General features: G+C 44.3%; 1 long non-coding RNA gene across 1 annotated transcript in view; it reads left to right on the top strand.

The window, feature by feature from the left end:
• LOC116079588 overlaps positions 1 to 11,702 on the top strand; it is a 99,572-nt gene extending 87,870 nt beyond the window's left edge. Inside the window, exons 3-4 of the long non-coding RNA XR_004114052.1 lie at positions 7,712 to 7,820; positions 11,415 to 11,702. This is a non-coding gene — a long non-coding RNA (uncharacterized LOC116079588). The remainder of the gene's footprint in view (positions 1 to 7,711; positions 7,821 to 11,414) is intronic.
• Positions 11,703 to 12,522: the final 820 nt, after the last annotated feature.

Genomic DNA, 12,522 nt, shown 5'->3' on the forward strand with positions numbered 1-12,522 from the left:
AATGATTCATGATATTTTAAATATAACTGTATACCTCCTTTCCTAAACCTCATTTTATCAACCATGTAATATTAAATTCTTTATTCATAATAGTGATTGTTTTAATGTAAAAAAATAAATCTCTTTTGGTGAAAACTGATGAGCCTTTGCCTCCTCTGCCCACTGAAGTACCATGCACCAATATGAAGGATTGCCCAGATCAACTTGCTGGGTCAAAAATAAAATACTCAGCAGACCCTGCCCCATCAGCTGCATGCTCATCCTTTCTCATACCAAACCAGAAAGAGTTCACAAATGAGCTACCACCATGCACACAGTCTGGTCTGAGAAGGGAAGCTGTCCTCCTGGGTCACTTGTTTTCTTAAAAATCATACCCAGAGTACAGCTATAAGTGGCTATCCGGCAAGGGGAAAGCATGCCTGTATTCTAGTGGACATGGCAAGAGAACCACCAAGGAGAACCCTGGAAGCAGAGAGTGGATGCAGGGGGCTAACTTACATCTGAAAAATCACTCAGCCACAAAACTGTTATTTTAAATTAAGCACATAGAATCTATTCCTGCTTTGCAAAATACATTTCCTTCACATATATTGTAAAAATCCTTGTAACATAAAAGGCGAGCCTATACGAATATAGTGGGTATGGAGTTTCAACACCAATTTTAAGGAGTGACTCAACTGCCTCGAATTCATAAGTATAATTCACTCATTTGAGGGCAGAGTAGATGGGCATGTACATGGGTGCACAGATTCAATGATGGACCCTTGCTGTCTAGACCTCTTTTTGGGGTGAGCCAAGACTCCACCTTTTTGGGAATCTGGGCTTTTTTTCTGTAATAAGTTCTGTCCCTACTAGTTCAGGGACACAAATTTAGTCTCAGAGCTGTTTGCAGACAGACTTTAAAAAGCTATCCCTGGAATATATTTCTGCCAATAGTTTTGTATGACAAGCCCAGGATGAGAAAATCGCTCTATTCTTAAAATGCAACTGTCAGGGTATTAGGAAGAAGGAAAGCTGACTACTAGGAAGAGAGCTGAGCTGCCACACTGTGGGGACTTCTAGAAGGGCTGTCTTGGGGCACGGCAGATGTTGGGAATGCTGTGGCACCATAGGGGCTCCTGCCTCGGGCTCCAGATGAGGAAGAGCAAAACTGGTTGTCTATTTAAATATTGTATGTGATTGTTCCTTTTGGAAGAGTGGAGTCCTTAGTAAGGATTATTTATTCAGGACAGGGGTTACTCACTGAAAGACAGAAGCATGAGGAATAAGTAATAGTTGGTGAGCTGAGTGGTTAGCACTTAGTAGATTGGGTGAAAATTGGCATCTTGCAAAGTCTGAGTATACGTTTAAAAGTTTAAAAGGTACTCAGCAATCTGGTGCTGTCAGTCACCCATGTACAGAGGAGGATGCAGGTGAAGGGAGCTATGTTTTGTGGGGTGCTGGGTCTGTGCCTCACTGTTGCTCCAACAGGAGGTGAGACCAGCTCTGCTGAGTTCCAAGCTGGAGGGTTGGCTGGGGACCCAGGGCCTGTGAAGAGTGCCGAGGAGTGGATAATTTATGGTGTGTGCTTTGAGATTCCCTTAAATAGAAAAGAGCAGCCGGTCCTCACTTCCCAGAAGTCTACTGTCTTCCGTGTTTCTTGTTGACTACGTGGAGAAACACAGACTGCTGAAAACTAGCCAGAAGAGCTTTGGGCTCAGAGCATCCTACTCAGATGTGGCTGAGACCCATGTCTCCTGTAAAAGCTTGTCTGTTGCCTAGGATCACTACGAGGCTATCATAACCTCAGGAGCACAAATGTCCTGGTCAGTTCTGGGACCTACAGGTCCTCAATAAATAGGACTTCCCTTTCTCTGTAAGAGTGGCCACTGTCTCATTCTTCAGTGTGTGTGTGTGTGTGTGCGTGCCCATGCAAATGTGTCTGTGTATACATGTGTGTGTGTGTGGTACACGAGTGCACATCCATGTGGAAGTCAGAGGCTGGTTCCAGCAAGCCTGTGTTCCTCTGTGTATCTACTGTGCTGGGTCTACAAGCATCCACCACCACTCCCAGCTTTTTTAACTGGGCTCTGGGACTTAAACTCAGGTCCTCATACGTGCACAACGTATTATTGATCTAGCTATCACCTAGCTTGTTCCCTCTAATCCTTGAGGATATGTTCTAAGACCCCAGTAGATGTCTGAAACCCTAGTACACCTAGCCTTACATAGACTATTCTTTCTGCCCCTATGGTAAAGCTTAATTTATGAGTCAGGAAAAGTAAGACATTGCTAATAGTGATAAGATCATGTTACAGTTATAAGCTATAATAAGAATTCTTTGAATGCGATTTCTCTTACCCTTGTAATAAGTTCTTTCCTCTACCACAGTGGTTTTCAATCTCCCTAATGCTGTGACCCTTTAATGCAGTTCCTTTTGCTGCAGTGACCCCCAACCATAAAGTTGTTGTTTCTGCTTCACACCTGTAATGATACTACTGTGGTGAACTGTAATATAAATATCTGTGCTTTCTGATGTTTTTAGGCAACCCCTGGAAAGGGTCATTCCACTCCCAAAGGGACTTGTGACCTACAGTTTGAGAAACACTGCTCTACTACAGAAGTGCACAGCTGTCCTCTGGGAGTGGAAACTTTGGAGGGCAAATCTGCAGACCAGAGGGGGCAACTGAACTAAAAATATCCACTTAGCAAGCTTATATGACATGTGAATAAATAAAATATCTAATAAAAAGGAAGCATGAATCTCACTTAGAAGGGGGAATAAAGTAGTCATAAGAAGCAGTTGGAGGGAGAGGGAGTTGGGGGTAGGGGAAATGGGGATGGAGTGGTTTGAGGAGGGATGGGGGTGTGTGGCTAGATGGCCGTGGAAGTGGATGGAGGTCTTGATTGATGGGGGTGGGGAGGTGGGGACCATCTCCAGAACCAGACAGAGACCTAGGATAAGGGAGGTACCCAAGAATCAATGGGGTGACCTTCACTGTGACACACCTATGTTGGGGATGTGGAACCTGAGGAGCCAGACAGAAATCCCAACAGAGTTATAGAGACAGCAACCCATCCACAAAACTTTCAACCCAAAGTTTATCCTGTCTGTGGGAAGTTCAGGCATGGGGTATGGAGCAGAGACTGAGAGAATGGCCAATCAATCAGGACCCATCCCATGTACAAGCACCAATCCCTAGCACTATTAATAATACCTTGTTATGACTATAGATGGTGAGACTGATTGTTCTGGCAACATGTATATAGTAGAGGATTGCAAAGTCAATCATCAATGAGAGGAGAGGCCCTTAGCTCCGTGAAGATTCTGTGCCCCAGTGTAGGGGAATGCCAGGGCCAATAAGTGGGAGAGGGTAGGGTGGCAAGCATGGGGAGGGGGGAGGAAACAGGGGTTCTTTCTTGTTTTTGTTTGTTTTTTGGAGGGGAAACTGGGAAAGGAGAAACCATATGACATGTAAATAAAGAAAATAACTAATAAAAAAATGATACCTTGTTATGCTTGCAGACAGGAGCATGTTGTTCTCTGAGGGGCTACACCCAGCAGCTGACTCAGACAGATACAGACACCCACAGTCAAACAGTGGATGGAGCTTGGGGACTCTTATGGAAGAGTGAGAGGAAGGGTTGCAGGCCTGAATAGGATGGGAACTCTACAGGAAAGCCAACAGTCAGCTCACCTGAACCTTTGAGGTTCTCAGGGTCTGAAGCACCAACCATCACCAACTAAGGAGTATACACAGGCTGGACCTAGGCCTCCCCACTCATGTATATCAGATGTGCAGCTTGGCCTTTGTGTGGGTCCCAAGCAACTGGAAAGGGAGCTATCCCAGGGGCTGTTGTCTGTGTGTGGAATGTGTTCTACTGGCTGAGCTGCCTTGCTGGAGTGGGGCAGGGGGTGCCTGGCCTCATAGAGACTTGAAATGCCAAGGTAGGGGGATGGCTGGGAGCCACACCCACATAGGGGGGATGGAGATAGTGGAGGAATTGTGGAGATGTGACCTGGAGGGGGACTGTGAGTGGTATGTATAGTGAGTGAGTAAAATAAAATAAAATAAAATAAAATCCTCTTATAAACTCCAGGCAACAATTCACTTTACAATATATTTTAAATGATTACATAAACACAATTTTAATTCTGAGCTGAGCATTGCATCAAATCTTAACTTTGAATAACCTGAAATTGATTAATTCCTTAGTGTACATTAAAGAGATCATTCAAAGGGCAAATGAAGATCTGAAGGCCAAGTATGTGCAGTAGATTAACATTCCCATGATGGTTTGCATGGGAGGTGTACTGTGCTGGCTCAAGTGTTCATCCATTTGTTCCTTAACTAGTGTCATTGTTTGTCAAGGTTGTAGAAGCTTTAAGAAATGAAGCCTTGTTGGAAGAAGTGAGTTATTAGGTAGGCCTCTCTGCTTCTTTAGTGTAAAGGTAGTGTGACCAGCTACTCCATGCTTCCATTGCGATGATTTCCCCTCCACAAGGGACTACCACCCTTTGAACTGTAATAAGTAAGTAAGTAAGTAAGTAAATAAATAAATTTGTCTTCCTCTAAGTTGCTTCTAGTCATCTGATCACAGTAATGTGACAAATACAGTTCTGGATAGAGGAAGTCTGGGGGCAATCCTCTTATAAACTCCAGGCAACAATTCACTTTACAATGCATTTTAAATGATTACATAAACACAATTTTAATTCTGAGCTGAGCATAACATCAAATCTTAACTTTGAATAAACTGAAATTGATGTGTGGACACGCTCCCTGGAACATCCCACTGGTTTGGAAGTTAACTTTCGTGTTAGATCCAGGCTGAGTGGCATGGAATATTATTTCTCAGATTACATCCATATACTTATGTTTTTACATTTTACTTATTTAGTGTGTGCTTGTGCATGTGTATGGACCATGTGCATATGAGGTCAAAGGACAACTTGCAGGAGTCAGTTCTCTACTTCCTTCATGTGGGTTCTGGAGACTGAAGTCAGATTATCAGCCTTTCCAGAAAGGCATATGTATATGTATATGTATGTGTATGTGTATGTGTATGTGTATGTGTATGTGTATGTGTATATAAAGCTTGCTTAAGACAGCTTCGTATCCATTTTCATTGAAATGACAGTTACCTTGAGATCTGTCCACACCACATGACTTGGAAGAAAACAGCAGAGTATTGAGATATATCAGAAAGGATGGGTGATTTTAGAGCATAGGAGTATGGCCATATGGAAAACACACTGAGAGCCCAGATGAGAAGAGAAGCCACATCAGTATCTGAACCTGTATTGGAAAGTAGGATGGATAGCCCTACAGAAAAGCTGACCCTTCTCTGTAGGTCTTTGGTAGATGTGGGGGTGGGAGTGAGTCACTGAGTCATTTGCTCTCCTATCTGCATCTCTCCTCCATGGGGTAATTTACTATGGATAAACTCCACCTGAGACAGTAACAGATATGCTCCACCCAGAACATGGAGCCTAGAATCACCCAGGGCTCTCTCACTGTCCTATAGTATGTATTGCCTTTGTACTTGTCTGCAGATAGGCACCTTCCTGTAGCCCGTGCGGTCATCTCGCCAGCAAGAAGACACGTGGACACTCTAGGTTCCTTCTGCAGCAACATTTTATTGTCTCCATCCATAGGGAAAAAAGGGTCAAGCCCAAAATCCGCACTGCTTATATACACCACAGTGCAGCGTATCTGCCCACTGTGTGGCGTGTCTGCTCATGATTGGCTGTTCGCTCATTACCCTACGTAACGCCCCGGGATGGGCCGTGACATGGCGTCCTTTTCACTCCACGCACATGCGCAAACAGTTCTCTACGCACATGCGCAAACAGTTGTTTACTTGACAGTGGAAGTAGGCGCCATCTTGCCATGGCGAATGCCTGTCCAGCTTCACGGCTCCCCACACCTTCCTTCATTTGTAATGTGAAGATTGGACTGGTGCCTCTCTGGGTAGCTTCTTTTTGGAGCTTACTCTGAGTTGACACAAGACTAAAGCAACTTTTGCCTGGAAACTATTGGAGAATACAAAGAAATGGCCCAGAGAACCATTATTGTTAACAGTTCCCTGAGGAAATGCTAAACTCAGGAAAACGGAACACAGGTATCTAAGTATCTGCATATTGCACTGTTTAGTTATTGTCAACTTGATACAAGCTAGAGTCATCTGGAAAGTGGCACTCAGTTAAGAAAATGCCTCCATCAGACTGGCATATGGACAAGTCTGTGGGAGCATTTTCTTTATTAACAATTGATGTAGGAAGACTCAGATCATTATGGATGGTGGCACCCCTGGGCAGGTAGTCCTGGATTGTATGAGGAAGCAAGCTGAGTAAACCATGGTAACAAGCCAGTAAACAACAACAAAACAATGACAACAATAACAACAACAACAACAATAACAACAGCAGCAGCAGCATCTACCACCACCATTCCTCCAAGCTCTCTGCTTCAGTTCCTGCCTTCAGGTTCCTACCTTGAGTTCTTGCTTGATTTATCATGATTTTCTTGCTTCATGATAGACTATGATGCAGACATACATGCCAATGACCTCTTTCTTCCTTAGGTTTTTTTCAGTCATGGTATTTTATCACAGCAATAGAGAGAATTCTAAAATAGAAATATACTCAAAGTCTAACTCTGTTGTCATTTAAAATATACTACAATACTGGTCATGTTATAAGAAGATGGAAGCCATTGACTCTTAAGCACTCTGTATGTTCCAGTCTGTGCTGAGAAACTCTACATCTGTTTCTTTTTATATCACAGGGAGGGGGAAGAATTGTTCTGGCCCCAACTTAATTACAAACTGATTCATCACTGACAAGTTGAGTTATTTATTTGAGAAACTAAAGGGCAAAAGGAGAAGTATGGTGGAAGAGAATTTTATGTGTGAGGAGCGAAATATTATTTCTTAATGTCAGAGATAGAAGCAGGGAGGAGAAATAAAGTCTGGGCTGACAGGGAAAGGAGGAGCAATGGCCACATCCACTCTGAGTAGGTGGAGGATGTCTAGTGGGATTTCCAGAGGTGGCAGGAGAGATGGACATGAACACATTCCTGGAGCATGCCGCCTCTCAGAAGAGAGCCTCAGAGAAAGGGACATACGGGACAAGGTGATATAGAGTCAGGGGATGAGGTCATGGAGATAAGATTGAAGTTCACAAGATGAGAAGAGCCTAGAGGTGGGCTATATCCAGCTTGGGAGAGCTCTTTCATTTACCTTAACTCCAGGGAAGGTATCAGATACATGGTCCCGGCAGTGTGGAACATCAGTAACCATCCACACACTTGCTATGAAGTTGCAACTAGAAACGATGTTCAAGTCTCTGAGCTGTACACATACACTGTATCATTTGAATTCCAGGAAACTGAAGAGTGCTTCTATTTGTGCTAGGACAAAGCTCTTAGAGAAGAGTAGTTCATACGTGAGGGTCCCTTGCACAGGTAGTAAAGCATCTGAAGGTAGAGGTGTGTGTGTGTGTGTGTGTTTGTAGGGAGTGTATAGGCCTGAAGTTGACTACTTTTGACTTTGTTTATTTGAGGCAGGGTCCGTTCTTGAACCTAGAGGTCCTGATTCTAGTAAGTCTACTTAGCCAGCTTATTTCAGGAGGTCTCTGTCTCTCCATCATTGTGTCTCTCATTCCCTGTCTCTCTCTGTCTCTGTGTCTCTGTCTCTCTCTCTCTCTCTCTCCCCCACCCCCTCTCAGGTTACAGCCAGCTGCCCAGCCTTTATGTGAGTGCCTTGGATCTAAACTATGGTCCTTATTCTTGCACAGCCAGTGATTTGCCGACTGAGCCATCGCCTCAACCCCAAAGGTACTTTCTGAGCACATATCCATCTTGTGTTCGGTGTGCTTTATAGGGTAGTGTACCAGTGCAGCTCCATGATAAACTTCTGCTTGTGTTGAATGTGTTCACTCAGCTGGAATACCAGGCATTGGGGTAACAGTCCAGGTTTGCCCCAGGGCAAATAGCCTGACTTAGGAGAGGGCTTGATGGACAGTTGGGGCTATGTAACCATACTTTTGGGCTACTTTATTGGGTTATTCAATCTACCACCATTCTCCACTCAATCTCTTCCGATCCCCCTACACTAGGCAGGTGAGAAAGAAGGTTTGAGGGGAAAGGAGGCAGAGATCTCTTTAGGCTACTTCCTATTGATTAGGGACACCCAGTTTCTTGGGGCCAGTCCAATCTTCATTGTCAGTATATCTCTAACTAGAAATCAGCAATCCAGCAAACAACTACAGCGAGAGTCAGCAGCTCCAGAGGCCAGCAGCACTGAGGACATCAGCAGTGGGAGCAGCAGTCACCACAGCTACTCAGGACTCTGGCATTTTTATACCCTCTCAAGAGTCCCCAGAATTCCAACATAACTTCATCTGGTAGAATCACACCCCTGCATGAGTCAAATCATGGTTAACTGCTGTGGACAATCTGAAGCAGCCCTATATCCCATCCTTGGAATTAAAACAAAAACATATTCACATAACATAACTTTTTTTTTTTTTTAAGAAATCAAAATTCTTACTATAGGCCTTTAACAGGAAATGAAATGAGAAGAGGCATAGATGGGAGAATGGAAGGTGTATAGACATCCTGTGTGAAGCTGTCAATCTATGAGTGGCACAATAGCCTCTGAGACAAAGAGGTCAAACATCAGTGCTCTAGAGATGGAAGAAAGTCAAGGGTGAAATGGCTGGGAAGAAAGTGGAAGATGCAAGGACATGGAAGGGCCAGATGGATGGGACTAAGTTAGCTACAAGCTACTGTGTTTATGTTGATCTTGGAGTATGTAGTGTAGGTTAGGATGCCTTTAGATTCAGAGTGCAAGGTTGTATATATGTGTCCCCTACCTGTGCTCCATAGCCCTGCAGACACACGAGTTTGAGGGCAGTAGTGATCCTCGGACTTGGAGTGTCTTAACAGTGTTGGTTTGGGGTGTGAGAGGAATAATTTTAAGTATTAAAATTCTCAAGAAAGGAAGCAAAGAGAGTTTTTAGGAGGTACGTGGAGTTACACATAACACTAAGTCAAGAGAGATTAGCCGGGGAGTTATGTCAGAGCAGAGAGGTCTGACCTCTGAGTGAAGGCAGGGCCATCTGTGTAGGGATAGGAAAGGATATTCTATAGAAAACTGCAAAAGTGTGAACCAAGAAACAGCAGGAGGAAGAAAGCTGCAGGGTAAGTGGAGGTTGGGTATGGAAAAGAGAATTCATGTGAGTCCAATAATTGCCCACTGGCACAGAGTAGGCCCAATTATGAGGAAGAGGAAGCTAGAGATGGCTCAAATCCATCTAGCAATGGTGTTTTCTCAGGTAGCAGTGAGGTGAACTCAGAGGGGAGGGTGACAGATGAGGATGCTCATATGGGACTTTCCATGTCTTATAATTTCCCATCCTCCAATGAAACGGTAAAAACAAAACAAAACAAAACAAAACTAACCCAAACAAAAACAAAAAAAAACAAAAAAAACAAAAAACAGGACTGTTCTACAGCTGAACTCTGGAATTGTACAACAAAGCCCCTCGGTTCACATTTCCTTATTTTTGCATTTCTTTATCAGTTAAAAGGCTGTTGTTTGCACATTGCTATCTCCAGGAGCTATAGGTGAGGTAAGTGAGAAGGAAGGAAGAAGAGAGGAAAGCGCAGAATTCTAATGCCAGAGAGGGAGGCAGACTCCAGCTTAAAAAAAAAATAAGCAAACAAAACAAACAAAACATTTGTCATGATCATTAAAAATAGAAACTTGAGCTGGAAAGCCACAGATTTTACAAATGCACACGTGCTCTTCTAACACATCCAACCCAAGCATCCTCTGGCTCATCATAGGATTCCCCTGAAGCACTCGTTCTAGAGGGTCTGGGGTCTAAAGAGGCACAGAAGGGCCTTGGATGCAGAGGGCTCTGAGCACCCACTATGATAGTGAGGTACGCAAAGGAGCAGTTGGTGCCTACATGACACAAGGACTGGGACGCTGGCTAGTTTTGATTTCCAGCTCCAATTCTGTGCGACTGCCACCAACATTAAGATTTCACACTTTACATCTCACAAGCCTTCATGGGGCCAGAGCTGGTGCAACATTGCAATCCGTCTCGAGCGCTTTCACCCTCAAAGCAAAACTGCAAAGTCTCATATGGCAACAGAGTCTTGTAGGCACGATTGGCTTTTCTTCTGCTCTGTCTCTTGCTTTTTTTCCTTTGTTCCTTCCTCTCCATCCTCCTCCTTTCCTTTATTTGTTATAAGCAGAAAAACCATGTGGTTCAATGTAGCAGTCAATACAAGCATTTAGTGAACAGAACTCGTCATACTTCTAGACAGTGGCTCAATTTACTGGTGGTACCAGTTCACTGGAATACCAGTTGTGATCACTCCAGATTGTCTGCTCTGTTGGGAATAGGTGGAGTCCTGAAAGGAAGAAGGGGTAGGAGAGAGGGAGCATCAGTGAGCTTAATGAATGCTGCCTTCACTAGCTAGGCACGATGGGCCATAGCTCTGAGACATCTTTCTGCAGAGGTCTTGAACACTCTTCCCACTGCACCAGCAGAGGAGTCTGGCAGTGAAGGCACATTCCTTACCATATTAACCTGGACTTTGCTAGAGAGTGAGGATGTGACTTATATGCAAGGTAAGTTAGGGGTTATAGATTAAAAGATGTTTCCTCATTGTTCACACATAAGAGCCCTATCTGCCTCACCACAGAATGTGGCTGCATTTGAAGGCAGGTGATTACATATATACGTTGCTAAGAAAATTTACACTGGACTGTGGGAGCCTATGTTCAGTATGACCAGTATGACCAGTATCCTTTTTAAGAGAGATTGAATGATCCCATGGCTCCAGCATCCCTAATATCTTGGAGTCTCCAAGGTAACTTTCAAGCTTCTTGTTCCAATATCTGGGGTCTACACATAATCTTCTTGGCTTCTCAAAAGGGCTTGGGTCACTTTTCCAGCTCTGCCCTCTATAGCCCTTGGGGCTCTGACTGACTCTACTTCACTGTTGCTGCTGTTTTGGGTGGTTATACCATGGTACTGGCATCTCTAACACACTGGGGTTTCTTATTGCAACTAGGCTTTGCCGATAGCCCCCCATATGCTCCCTTTGTGGTACCAAGACTCAACTGCTCTCCATGACCCCTTCATACCTTCAAAACCAGTATAACTTGGATGATTCTTGCACGTTGCCAAGTCCAGCTGCAGCATGAGTTACAACTTTGGCTATCTTTGTGCTGTCAGAAAACACTTCCCAGGACATTTCAGCAGACTAAGAATTAGAGAGGAGGGAATGGCAGAGCCCAGAAGGTTTTCTCCTCTCCCATTTTTATCCCGCCTAAGTCCGCAGTGCACAGGAAGGTCTCTCCTATGTTCATGAAAGGTCTAACTAACCCTCTTATTCATTCCTCTCCAGAAAAAATCCCACAGAACTCTAAAAGTGTCTAAGGAGGCCAGAAGAGGTTTATGGATTCCCTCTGCCTGGGATTGCCTGAAGTGGGTGCCAGGAACTGAACTTCCACCTCTGCAAAAGAAGCAAATGCTCTCAGCTGCTGAGCCATCTCTCCATTCCCTGAACAGAATTCTTCATAACTGTAAAGGCATAAAAAGACATTGACTATTGCTTGTCTGCATAAAGAAAAATTACTGCTTCCAGTCTGTCTGGGCTGGTGTCCTGAGCAGACCTTGGGCGCAAGCTCCATAGCCAGTCCCAAAACACCCAGAGGAAGCTCCACTCCCAGGTACTCTGACACGCCCAGGATCAGAGCTGAGGAGAAACCAACATCTGTCCCAACCCCTGGAGTAACTGGGACCAGCAGGACCAGGCACACAGGAACCCCACCAGCCCAGTGGTTCTGGTTCCTTCTGGTCTCTCTGGGCTGGTGTCCTGAGCAAACCTTGGGCACAAGCTCCAGAGCCAGTCCCACAACACACAGAGGAGGCCCCACTCCCAGGTGCTCTAACAAACCCAACATCACAGGATCCCAGAATCACAGGATCACAAAGACAGCTTGACTGAGGAGTTCTGACACAACCAGGATCACAGGAAGGATAGGCTCCAGTCAGATTTAGCAAGGGCAGGTAGCACTACAGATAACCAGATGACGGGGACAAACATAAGAAAATAAACACCACAAACCAAGGTCATCAGAACCCAATTCTCCCACCATAGCAAGTCCTGGACATACCATCACACCGGAAAAGCAAGATTCAGATATAAAAGCACTTCTCATGGTGATGATACAGGACTTTAAGAAAGACATAAATAACACACTCAAACAAATACAGGAGAACACAGGTAAACAGCTAGAAGCTCTTCAAGAGGAAACACAAAAATCCCTTAAAGAACTACAGGAAAACACAATCAAACAGGTGAAGGAAATGAGCAAAACCATCCAGAATCTAAAAATGGAAATAGAAACAATAAAGAAATCAGAAGGAGAGACAACCCTGGCAATACAAAACCTAGGAAAGAAATCAGGAGTCATAGATGCAAACATCACCAATAGAATACAAGAGATAGA

Source organism: Mastomys coucha, unplaced genomic scaffold (assembly GCF_008632895.1).
Source record: "Mastomys coucha isolate ucsf_1 unplaced genomic scaffold, UCSF_Mcou_1 pScaffold6, whole genome shotgun sequence".
In the NCBI taxonomy this organism is placed as follows: domain Eukaryota; kingdom Metazoa; phylum Chordata; class Mammalia; order Rodentia; family Muridae; genus Mastomys; species Mastomys coucha.